Source organism: Pteronotus mesoamericanus, unplaced genomic scaffold, assembly GCF_021234165.1.
Source record: "Pteronotus mesoamericanus isolate MK-2021 breed Mesoamerican mustached bat unplaced genomic scaffold, CSHL_Meso_final contig_317, whole genome shotgun sequence".
NCBI lineage: Eukaryota > Metazoa > Chordata > Mammalia > Chiroptera > Mormoopidae > Pteronotus > Pteronotus mesoamericanus.
The window spans coordinates 1,495,676-1,506,751 of NW_026555133.1; the positions used below are offsets into that span (position 1 = coordinate 1,495,676).

General features: G+C 46.0%; 1 pseudogene; it reads right to left on the reverse strand.

Moving 5' to 3' along the window:
* Positions 1-5,768: 5,768 nt before the first annotated feature.
* Positions 5,769-7,134, reverse strand: LOC129072254 (histone deacetylase 1-like; annotated as a pseudogene).
* Positions 7,135-11,076: the final 3,942 nt, after the last annotated feature.

An 11,076-nucleotide genomic window follows, 5' to 3' on the forward strand; every position in this document is an offset into this window, starting at 1 on the left:
GCTTTATAGCCACAATGACTGGAGGAGCAGGCACTAGAATAAGGCCGAGCACAGCTCCGTGAGGTACGAGACAGGAGACTCAGCGGGAGGCGGACAATGGTCACCGTGATGAGGCTGACCGAGACCCCGTGCAGTTTGCCATTATGATTGTCCCAGCATGCAACAAAGACCTCCGGCTCAGCTGAGGCTTTTCTGTCCCATGTGGGCTGATGCTGGGTCTGACTGCTGAGAAGACACGTGGATCGCCGCTCTCAGTGTTTGCTCTGGGTGATCCACAGGGCTTTACGGAGCAGGCACAAAGGTACCATTGTGTACCTGGTTCAAGATCATCTTCCCCACAAAAAGGGGCAGGGCTCCACCGGCAGCACAACGCTCAGAGTCAAAGCTGCCCAGGGGTGGGATGAGCTGACTCAGAGGTCGTGAATTTCTCTTCTCTTGCAACGTTCAGGGGTGAGATGGTCACCCGTATGTGAGAGCGTTTTACAGCTTTACTAAAGCATAATTGATAAACAGTAAACTACACATATTTAATGTACATACACCTACAAAACCATCACCACAATCATAATAATAAACATACTTATCATTCCTTTTTTTACAGATTTTATTTATTTATTTTTAGAGGGAGGGGAGGGGAAGGAGAAAGAGAAAGAAAGGGAGAGAAACACCAATGTGTGGGTGCCGCTCGTACGTCCCCAGCTGGGGACTGGGCCTGCAATGCAGGCATGTGCCCTGACTGGGAATTGAACTGGCAACCCTTTGGTTCACAGGTCGCCTTTCAATCCACTGAGCCACATCAGCCAGGGCACATAGCCTTCATTCTTCCAAGTTTTTTTTGTGTCCCTCTAATCCTTCCTTTCTGTTCTTCCCAGTGCCCTCTCCTCCCACGCCAACCTTAGGCAACCCCTAATCTGCTTTCTTTTACTTTGTGTTTTCTAGATTTTTGTGTAAGTGGAATCCCAGAGTGGGTACTCTTTCTTGGTATAAGTAGTTTGTTCTTTTTTTTTCTTCTAAAGATTGTATATATTTTTAGAGAGAGGGGAAGGGAGGGAGAAAGAGAGGGAGAGAAACATCAATGTGTGGTTGCCTCTTGCGCGCATCTACTGGGGACTTGGTCCACAATCCAGGCATGTGCCCTGACTGGGAATCGAACCTGTGACCCTTTGGTTCGCAGGCTGGCACTCAATCCACTGAGCCACACCAGCCAGGACCATAGTTTGTTATTTTTATTGTTGGATACTATTCCATCATCTGGATGTACCACAATTTGTTTATCCATTTAGTTGTAAATGATATTTGGGGTGTTTGCAGTTTGGGGCCATCACAAATCTTTATACAGATCTGTGCTTTTGAGACAGGTTAGTGAGCCAGGACGAGCATTTGATATCTTGCTTCCCAGAGTACATTGTCAGTGGGTCTCCAACCCGCTTATAAAAATTCTCTACAGGTTTGGAAGTCTCTTATGTCGACACATCCTACTCGAACATCTAGAAAGGAACAGAACAAGTACAATCCCAGAAAAATAGTGAGAGTCACAGAAAAGACAACAAATGAGAGAGGTCAACAAAAATTTTCTGAGATGAAAAGCAGGTGAATACAAGCTTCCTCACTCAGGGAAAGCTGAAACCCAAGGCTGCAGATTTTCCGATGAAGCCTATTTGCACTCAGAAGCTGGGGAAGAGGGGCTAACTGTGCCTCTGGGTTTCTCTGAAGTGGGTGTGGGGAGGCTGAAAGCAGCAGGATTGGTTGAAAGACTGATTAAAGCGGATAGGGACCCAGGTCTCTCCCATCCCCCACCAGCCCACGGAGCCAGGCCACTGCTGCTAAATGTTTGGTCTCTGCAAAGGCTGAATCAGGCAGATGGCTTAGAAATATCAGCCACAACTGGGAAAGCAGAGTAAGGTATTCTGTTGGGAAAAGCAAGAGGGTGCATTGGAAAGTCTATGTCCTTCCAATGAGACATGCACATGCTGATACCCTCCCCATTCGGTTCTCAGGGTGCAGACAGCCAGGATTAGAAAGCGAGCCATCTTTTCCTGTTAGGCGAGAATGATAGATAGGAAACCGAGGCCGGGAAGAGGAGGAGGGGGACAAGATTCTTCCACTAACTCAGCATCCCTGAGACTGGTCCGATCACACTGCCCAGTGTTCCAACACCCCAGGAAACCCAGGCTCACAGGGGAGGAGGGAGGCCCTAGAAATTTCATGTAGCCTCTCCACTCTCTGGGAAGGAAGGCCTTGACACTGTGCTTTCATCCCAAGGCCTAGACGGCCGGAAAGGGCCCACAGTGCCCAAAGGAGGAAAGAAGCCCATAAAACAACTTTGGTTAATTGCCTTCCTCTTGTCGCTGTCTGTTTTCAAGGGAGTTCCTAATGCTTACACAAAGGAGCCCATAAATAACTGCGTAACTGCGCTAACTTTTAATAACTGTCCCAAGTTGAAGAAGGACATAGTCAGGAGGGAGGGAACTCCGGAGGTGCCCCAGGACTAAGACAAAAGACATCAATACAGGACAGAGACCCCAGTCTAAGACCGGATGTTCCCACCTTCTGGAAAAGTGCTGACTCATGGCTGCACCTGCGCAGGAGAGGCTACCTGACCCCGACTTCGTTTTAACAGCATTATAATAAATGAACGTTGTGGGTCCCCCTTCCCTGGTGGCCAATCAAGGAAAATCAAGGGAGACCACATATGCAGTAACTTTAGAGCAATATAGCTACTTGTACATGCACAAGAAAACCCCGCCAAAAGTAGCCAGGAAATATCCGCCGTAAAAGAAGAGAATCCCTCCAGCCCCTGAGGTCAGATTCTGCCTGGAGTTGACCCGCTCCCATGTTCTGTGGAGTATACTCTCACTTAATGAATCTGTTCTCTCTCTTTCTGCTATAAACTCTCTGTGTGTTCGGTTCAATTCTTTGTCCAAAGTCACCAAGAACCTGGTAACCTGTGACCACCTGCGACACCGTCACATATGTGTTTTATAACATGATGAACAGATGGAGTCGGGTGTAAGATAGGATTTGGGCTAACAGACCCCAGCGTATACCTAAGTTTGGGTAGTCACGTCCTCCAGGGAAATCGGCATCGCCTTTACCCATCAATCAATATGTAACTTCTCCCTCCCATCCGGCCAACTATACAAGCCCTCTGAACAGAGCCCCCGAGGCTCTTGCCACTGCAGCCCTTGCCACCCCGATCTTGCCCCTTGCTGCCTTTACCTTGCCGTGCCCCAACCTGTGCATGCCGCCCCCCCCTCAACAAGACACGTTCTCGTCCATGAGAACATACCACTAATAAACCCCGCTTGGACACTGACAGACTTGGTGATCTGTAATTCTTCACTGTGCCAGCAAGAACCAAGTTTCTCCTATAAACACTCCTAGGTTCTAATTCTATGGATGTGAAAATGTTACCAGACAGGAGACCTGGCCCTGAGTTGGTTTGTTTAGGGCCAGCAGATAGTATGTGCATCCTTGACTTCATGCGGGAAGGATTTCACAACACAAGTCCAGGTGATTTTTTGAGGAGGTTCATTAAATCTGAGGACGGTGAAACAAGGAAGGGCTTAGGAAGTGACAGCAGAGCCTAGGTGAGGCTCTGAAAATGTTTCAAGAAAGAAATGAACCTCGGAGGGGCTGCTTGAGCTCCCTGGGTCTGGGGGTTAGCCCAGGACAAGCTGCTGCCGCCCTGTGCTCCCTGGCTGCCAAGTCTTGTGGGGTGCCTTAGGGTTAGGAGGCACCCTCCCACCTCCTGTGGGAGACCAAAGGGTGGGAGTAAGAGGCCTGGGGGAAGGCAAGGCATGGGCAAGCTCCCGAGGGCAGTGGTGGGGGGAGCAGGCTGAGAACTTTATTTTGAGGGAATTGAAAGGCTGGGAGTTCAGGGGAGGTCTTCAGGGAGGATCTTAATAGAATATTCATCATTTTCATGCTGATGTAGCAAAATGAGATTTATCCTCTTCATCTTCCCTTGGGTGTGGTTGAGAAATGGCACTAATTGGATTCCTGTTAACTGGCTCCTTGAGTAGGCTGATTTAAGCTATTTACCCTTTGGCTGGGAGACGTGCAAACCATTTACTCTTAAGCGTCCTTAGTTTAGGGAAGATGGGGTTTACTAGATGACTGCAAACTGCTTGTTTAACTCTGTCTCAGTTTCCCTCTCCCACTTGTCCGGGCCTAATAGCCTGTCTCAATAAGTTTGATCCTATTTTTTACAAAACAGTTCAAAACCCTGTGTTTGTGAAAGTTGATGCGTTGTTAAAGAAAAATGTTTTTCATGACAGTTGTTAAAGCGGTAAGGCGGACTTTATTCAGAACTATCATGCTAAGTATAAGGACTACTGCAGTGCGGTTACACAGGAGGCGAGAGGGATCGGGATCAACTGCAAATTCCCAAGAAGGGAAGTCTGGGAATTTGTAGCCGAGAACCAGAGCGGGGCAAACTGGTCACGGTGGCGGAGCAGTGTTTCCTGAGCGATGGGAAGCCACTAAGAGGGGAAGGTCATGCTTGTGTGATGCAAAAGGGGGTTTGATCACAAGTCACTTCACAGGGTGATCTGATCATAAATTCCTAACTGGGAGGGTCCTAGAGAGAAATCACGCCCCAGGCATATGACTTCTTTGGTAAAACATTATCTTTGCCTTACGTAAGCCCTGTCCATTGTTTCTGGGCATCTTGGTTGACACGCCTTGGACATAAGCCATAGCCCCCCTCGAGGAAGCACAGAATCGTGTTAACTTTTGTAATTCAGTCCCCACCTTGCTCTTTTTCCACTTCCCTGATTTCACATTTCCTTCTTAATTTCAAAGGCACAAGGGAACCTGCGAAACGTTCTGTGGAGCATTTGCTCTCTTGCTTCCCAGCACACATCGTCTGTTTGTCTCAAAAAAATTTAGAAAACTTCTCTACAGCTTTGAACATTTCTTACACTGACAACATTGGTTAAACTGAGTAACAGGAGAAGTTCTGCTGAAGGCAGGCCACAGTGATCAGATGTCCGCTGGCGGATGGTGGCCATGATGGGAAATTTGCCCAAGCGACCAGGAATGACCAGATACCAAGGGTGGAGGATTCTGTCTAAACTGACTTAGCAGGGTTCAGGCTGGGAAACGGACAATGCAAAGAAAGACGTGGAAGTCGAAGGTCGGCACTTAGTTGGGAAGACGGCTCAGAGGACCTTGAGTCGTTTGGTCGGAGAGAGACAGTGTGTATATAAGTGTACATGAGTATAGAGATGGGAAAGTGTTGTGGAAGGAGACACAGAAGGTATCAGGATTTCCGACACCTTAGTGACTAGGGGGCACTACGAACAGCAAGGATGTCTCCCGTCTGACTGAAATGTTGCCTGCGAAGGAGAGCCCTCCCTCAGCATCCTAACTGAAGTGGTCCATGGCACCTCCCCATTTATTTTCCATTTCTTTTTCAAATGTTTATTGATTTTTAGAGGGGAAAAAAAGGAAGGGGGAGAGAGAAGGTAAGAGAAACATCAAAGTGTTTTCCACTTGTTTCTGCATTCGTTGGTTGCTTCTTGTGTGCCCTGAGCAGGGATCAAGCCAAACACCTTTGAGTATCAGGACAATGCTCTAACCTACCGGGCTACCTGGCCAAGGCATTTTTGGTGATTATAATTAAAGCTACTATTTTTTTTTCTTTTTCTTTTAAAGATTTCATTTATTTATTTTCCCTGTCCCCAGCTGTGGTAAGTGTGCTCTCAAAATCGCCTGAAGTGGTGCTGTGAAATCTTTTCTGCGTGACGTCAAGAACCCACACACTACCAGCCATCCTGGGCGGACCCGCTCCAGGCCGAGTCCCACTCAGTAACAACCCGAGCGGTCAGCTCTTCGGCTTCTTGCTTGTCCTGCTTCGCTTCCTCCCGTCCTGTGACGTCCTTCCTCTCCTCTAGGCCTTTTTCTTTTCCATCCTCTGTGTTGACTCTCTTGGCCTTTCTGAAGTTAGAAGAATTCTTCTGGCCACCTTCTCCCTCTTCATCAGGCTCAGAGAACTCATCCTTATAGGCAGTTCACCTGTCAGAGGGACAGATGGGGACGTGCTTGTCTCCATCTCTTCGCCACTCTCCGCTGGGATGGCAACCTCAGGACGCTCGGTGCACGAGCAGCATTCCCTAATTCTCCAGCACTCGCTGTTTGATCTTCTCCAGGTACTCACTGTGTTCTGGTTAGTAATATTGGAAGGACTGAGGTGAAGTTTGAAATCTGGTCCAAAGTATTCGAAGTAGTTGCTGCATGGCAGTGCATTAGGGGCCCCCGTGTGCAGGGCCCCGACTGTCCTGTATGTCCAGCGCTAGGCAACACGACAGACAGGGTAGCTGCCTCCTCCCAGAGTCCGCATAGGCACGTTAGAGCCCTTCACAAATTTCACACACTTGGCATGCTCTTTGGCGGTCAGACTGAAGCAACCGAACAGATCCCCAGACAGGGAGTCGGAGCCACGCTGTGAGGCCACCTCACTGGGCTGAGACATCTCCTTTACTTTGGATATAACCAGCTTGGGCGTAGCCTCATAGGACTCGTCAGTCCCATCTTGGAGCTGGCACTTAGCAGCATAACACTTGCCTTTGCCAGCCCTAACATCCGAAGGTGCTCAGTTCCTGGGAAGTACTCGTCCATATTTATGAAGGACACAGTCACGACCCGGTCTGAGGTATAGAAGGCCTCTTCCATGTCATCGCCGTGGTCAACATCAGTGTCGATATGCAGCACCCTCTGGTGATACTTCAGCAGTTCCAGGATGGCCAAGACGGTATTACTGACATAACGGAAGCCAGACACCTCGGACTTCTTTGCAGGATACAGGCCTCCAGCTCAGTTCAAAGTGCTGTTCATCTGCTGCTTATTAAGTTTCGCAGGACTTATTGCAGAGCCGCCAGTAGGTAACTGGCAGAACTCCAGCAGACCACCAAATGCGGCACAGTCCTCGCCAGCACGGAATGTCTGCATCTGCTTGGTGTCCTCGGACGTGGTATCTGAGTGGATGGGGTGAAAGAATTTTAGGTAGTCATCACTGTGGCACTCGGTCATCTCAGCATTGGCTTTGCAAGGGTGACAGATTCCCATTTCTTGGTACAGATCTTATTTAAGTAGCAAATTGTGAGTCACGCGGATTTGGTAAGGCTTCATTGTTATTGTAATATTTAATTTAAAAAATCTACTGGCATGATTACGTAGCCAGTTTTTAAAAATAAAATCTTCACTGTCTCACTGTTTTCTAGCCATGATTATTATAATTATTCTCTTTGATTTATGATTTCTAACATTAATTTAAGCATGTTAAAAATGATCTGCTTTGACTGTCAAATAAGCTTTGGTACACAGCTGTCCCTTGGTTTTTATTGTAGCAAGAATGACACCTGTGACTAAGCTTTCCCTTTTATATTGTGACGCATTGTATTTTTCAAACATAGCTGTCTTATTGACTCCCCTCCCATTGAGTTATATCGTCTATGTGCAATCTCCTCACTCTTTTTTAAAGATTTTTATTTATTTATTTTTAGAGAGAGGGAAGGGAGGGAGAAAGGGAGAGAAACATCAATGTGTGGTTGCCTCTTGCATGCCCCCAACTGGGGACCTAGCCCAAAACCCCAGCATGTTCCCTGATTGGGAATAGAACTGGTGACCTTTGGGTTTGCAGACTGGCATTCAACCCATTGAGCCACACCAGCCAGGGCTAAAAAACTACTCTTTAGGTGACACTGGCACCAGGTTTCATGTGTGTGGCAGAGAGGTGCATTTTCTGGCCAGCAGCGCAGGCAGGCAGACCAGCAGTGCAAACACTGGGGGCCAAGTGGCCCCAATAGTCCAGTGCTCCTTGTCCCTCAGCTTTCCAGCCCCGCGGGCAACCCTGGTCTTACAGCCCCATGAACCCATGCGCTGCCCTAGGTCCTGGCCAGCCCGTGGTTCTTGATTGGCAAGCACATTGACACAGGTTGCCGTTTACGTAGCTGCTACCAAGGCTGGCTGGTAGGACCAGACTCCCATGCCCAGAAGCCAGTTTAGAATGACTGAAGAAACAAACAGGACAAGGATTCTGAAAGGAGCGCTTAAACAAGATCCAGCAGAGGATGATGTGGAGAGCAAGAAAATAAAAATGGAGAGAGGATCCTTGGCTTCAGATTTAAACACTGATGGAGACATGAAAGAGATGCCAGAGCCAGGAGGCCCAGCCCAAGAATTGCTTAGGGGCCAAGGCGATGGCCATGGACTGAAGCAAAGAGCAGGTAGGTGAGGGGACTGTGGATATGCACGCTTCATACAGAGCTTGATCTTAAAAATAGTTGTGGTGTGGACTTCCAGCTAAGATGGAGACATAGGTAAACTCGCTTTGCCTCCTTGCATAACCATAAGAGGGGTAACAACCAATCTAAAAACATACATAACTGCCAGAAAATTGGACTCTATGGAAGTCCAACCACCAAGGATTTAAAGAAGAAACATTTATTCAGGTGGTAGGAGGGGCAGAGAGAAGGCAGTGTGGCACAGTGAGGCGGCAGAGGTGAGGCAGTGGCAATGGCCAGCAGAACAGGAGGGACAAGTGGATAGTGAGTGATCCCAGCCCTAGGCCAGACTGCGCAGCCCGGGGTTCCCATGCCTGGAAAATAAAGCCTCATAACCTCTGGCTATAAAAACCAGTGGGCGTTGGGCTGCCAAAGAAACTGCAGGTCTCAGGAGAGTGAGTTTAAAGGGCCCACAGGGTCAAGAACATAAGCAAACCCACCCACTCTGGCAATCAGCACCAGGGCAGCAGCTAGAAGGGTGCCAGTTGCTTTTGGGAAGAGGGGGAAGTGACTGGAAATGGGGTGAGAGCTGAGCAAGTGGTACTGTTCCCTCTCTATCCCCTCCCCTACATACAGCACCACAAAGCAGCAAAGCAGTTGTACCCCCGGTGAATACCTATGACTCCTCCCCTTACAATATAACAGGTAGCCAACACAGGGAGTCAAAGCAGCTCTACCTGATACACAGGAACACAGGGAAGCTAACAAATTGAGGAGAGAAAGAAATATGGCCCAAATGAAAAAACAAACCAAAACTCCAGAAAAAGAACTGAGCAACAGAGAGATAGCTAACCTAGCAGAAGCAGAATTCAAACACTGGTGGATCAAGATGCTCAGAGAAATGATTGAGTACAGCCACAAAATAAAGAAGTAAGGGCTATACAAAGTGAGATAAATAAAAATACACAGGGAACCAACAGTGAAGGGATTCAAATCAATAATTTGGAACAAAAGGAAGAAATAAACATTTAACTGGAACAGAAAGAAGAAACAAATTTTGGAGAAAAAAAAAGAGGAGAAGCTTAGGAATCTCTGGGACAACTTTAAACATACCAATATCCAAATCATAGAGGTGCCAGAAGGAGAAGAGGAAAAGCAAGAAATTGAAAAGTTATTTTAAAAAATAATGAGAGAAAACTTCCCTAATTTGGAAAAGGAAATAGACATACAAGTCCAGGAAGCTCAGAGAGCCCCAAACAAGTTGGACCCAAAGAGGAACACACACTAAGACACATCATAATTAAAATGCCAAAGGTTAAAAATAAAGAAAGAATATTAAAGGTAACAAGAGAAAAGAAGAGAGTTACTTACAAAGTAATTCCCATGAGACTATCAGCTTATTTCTCGAAAGAAACCTTGCAGGCAAGAACGGACTGGCAAGAAGTATTCAAAGAGATGAAAAGAAAGGACCTACATCCAAGATTACTCTATCCAGAAAAGCTATCATTTAGAATCAAAGGGCAGATAAAATGCTTCCCAGATAAGGTAAAGCTAAAGGAGTTCATCACCAAGCCCTTATTATATGAAATGTTCAAGGGACTTACCTAAGAAAAAGAAGATCAAAACTAGGAACAGTAAAATGACAACAAACTCACAACTATCAATGAGGGAATCTAAAAAACCAAAAACAAACTAAGCAAACAACTAGAACGGTAACAGAATCATAGAAATGGAGATCACGTGGAAGGGTTATCAGACAAAGGGGAGAATGGGGGAAAAGGTACAGGGAATAAGAAGCATAATTGGTAGGTAAAAAATAGATGGGGAGGTTAAGAATAGTGTAAGAAATGGAGAAGCCAAAGAACTCATATGTACAACCCATGGACATGAACTAAGGGGGAAGGGATTAGTGGAGGGAATGAGGGTATCAGGTGGAGGAGGGCAAAGGGGAATAAAATGAGACAACTGTAATAGCATAATCAATAAAATATAAAAAAATTACTCCTGAAAACCTCAGAAAGGTTTAAAGTGGTGCTTCAAAAAGACAAAGGCCTTTTAAGGATCTCAAGGGTTTATGTAGCAAAATTTCTCTATTAAAATAATAGGGCTTTTAAGAATCTTAAGGACAAAGAATAAAATGCAAGAGAGAAGGGGTTATTGCAAAGAAATTTACATATGAATTTTTGTCTAATAGGTTGTATTATAATTGATACATATAACACCTACAATATTTTAAAATAATTTAAGCTTGGCCCTAGTCAGGTAACTCCGTTGGTTAGAGTGTCATCCTGATATGCCAAGATTTCAGATTCAATCCTCAGGGCACATACAAAAGCAACCAATGGATGTATAAATAAGTGGAACAATAAATCTCTCTCTCTCACTCTCCCTCTCTCTCTCATCCCTCCCCCTTTTTAAAATCAATTTAAAAAAATTTTTTTAAACATTTATATAAGCTTGAATTGAAAGGAACAGAAATAGTACAAATAGAACAGAGAAATTTGGACCTGCAAACTTCTATGGGCAAGAATCAGGCTAAGAAAACTAGTCACCTACAAACATGGGTTACTGTTTACAAAAAAGGAAGGATGGTTTAGAAGAGGAAGATCCTAGAGGATAAAGCCAAGAAGAACAGTGGACTCACAAGCAGTAGAACTAAGCTAAATGAAGTAGCTACGCCTGAGATACCACACCCAAGGAGCCTCATCCACATCTAGATGAAATCCTGGACTTTAAACTGATGTCATAATGGAATGTAACTTGGGGAAGGGGTTGTACTTGGAATGTGGGGGGGATGTGACTTGTGATTAAAAAGAAGACTAACAGATTGTGCTTTCCAAATATTTTC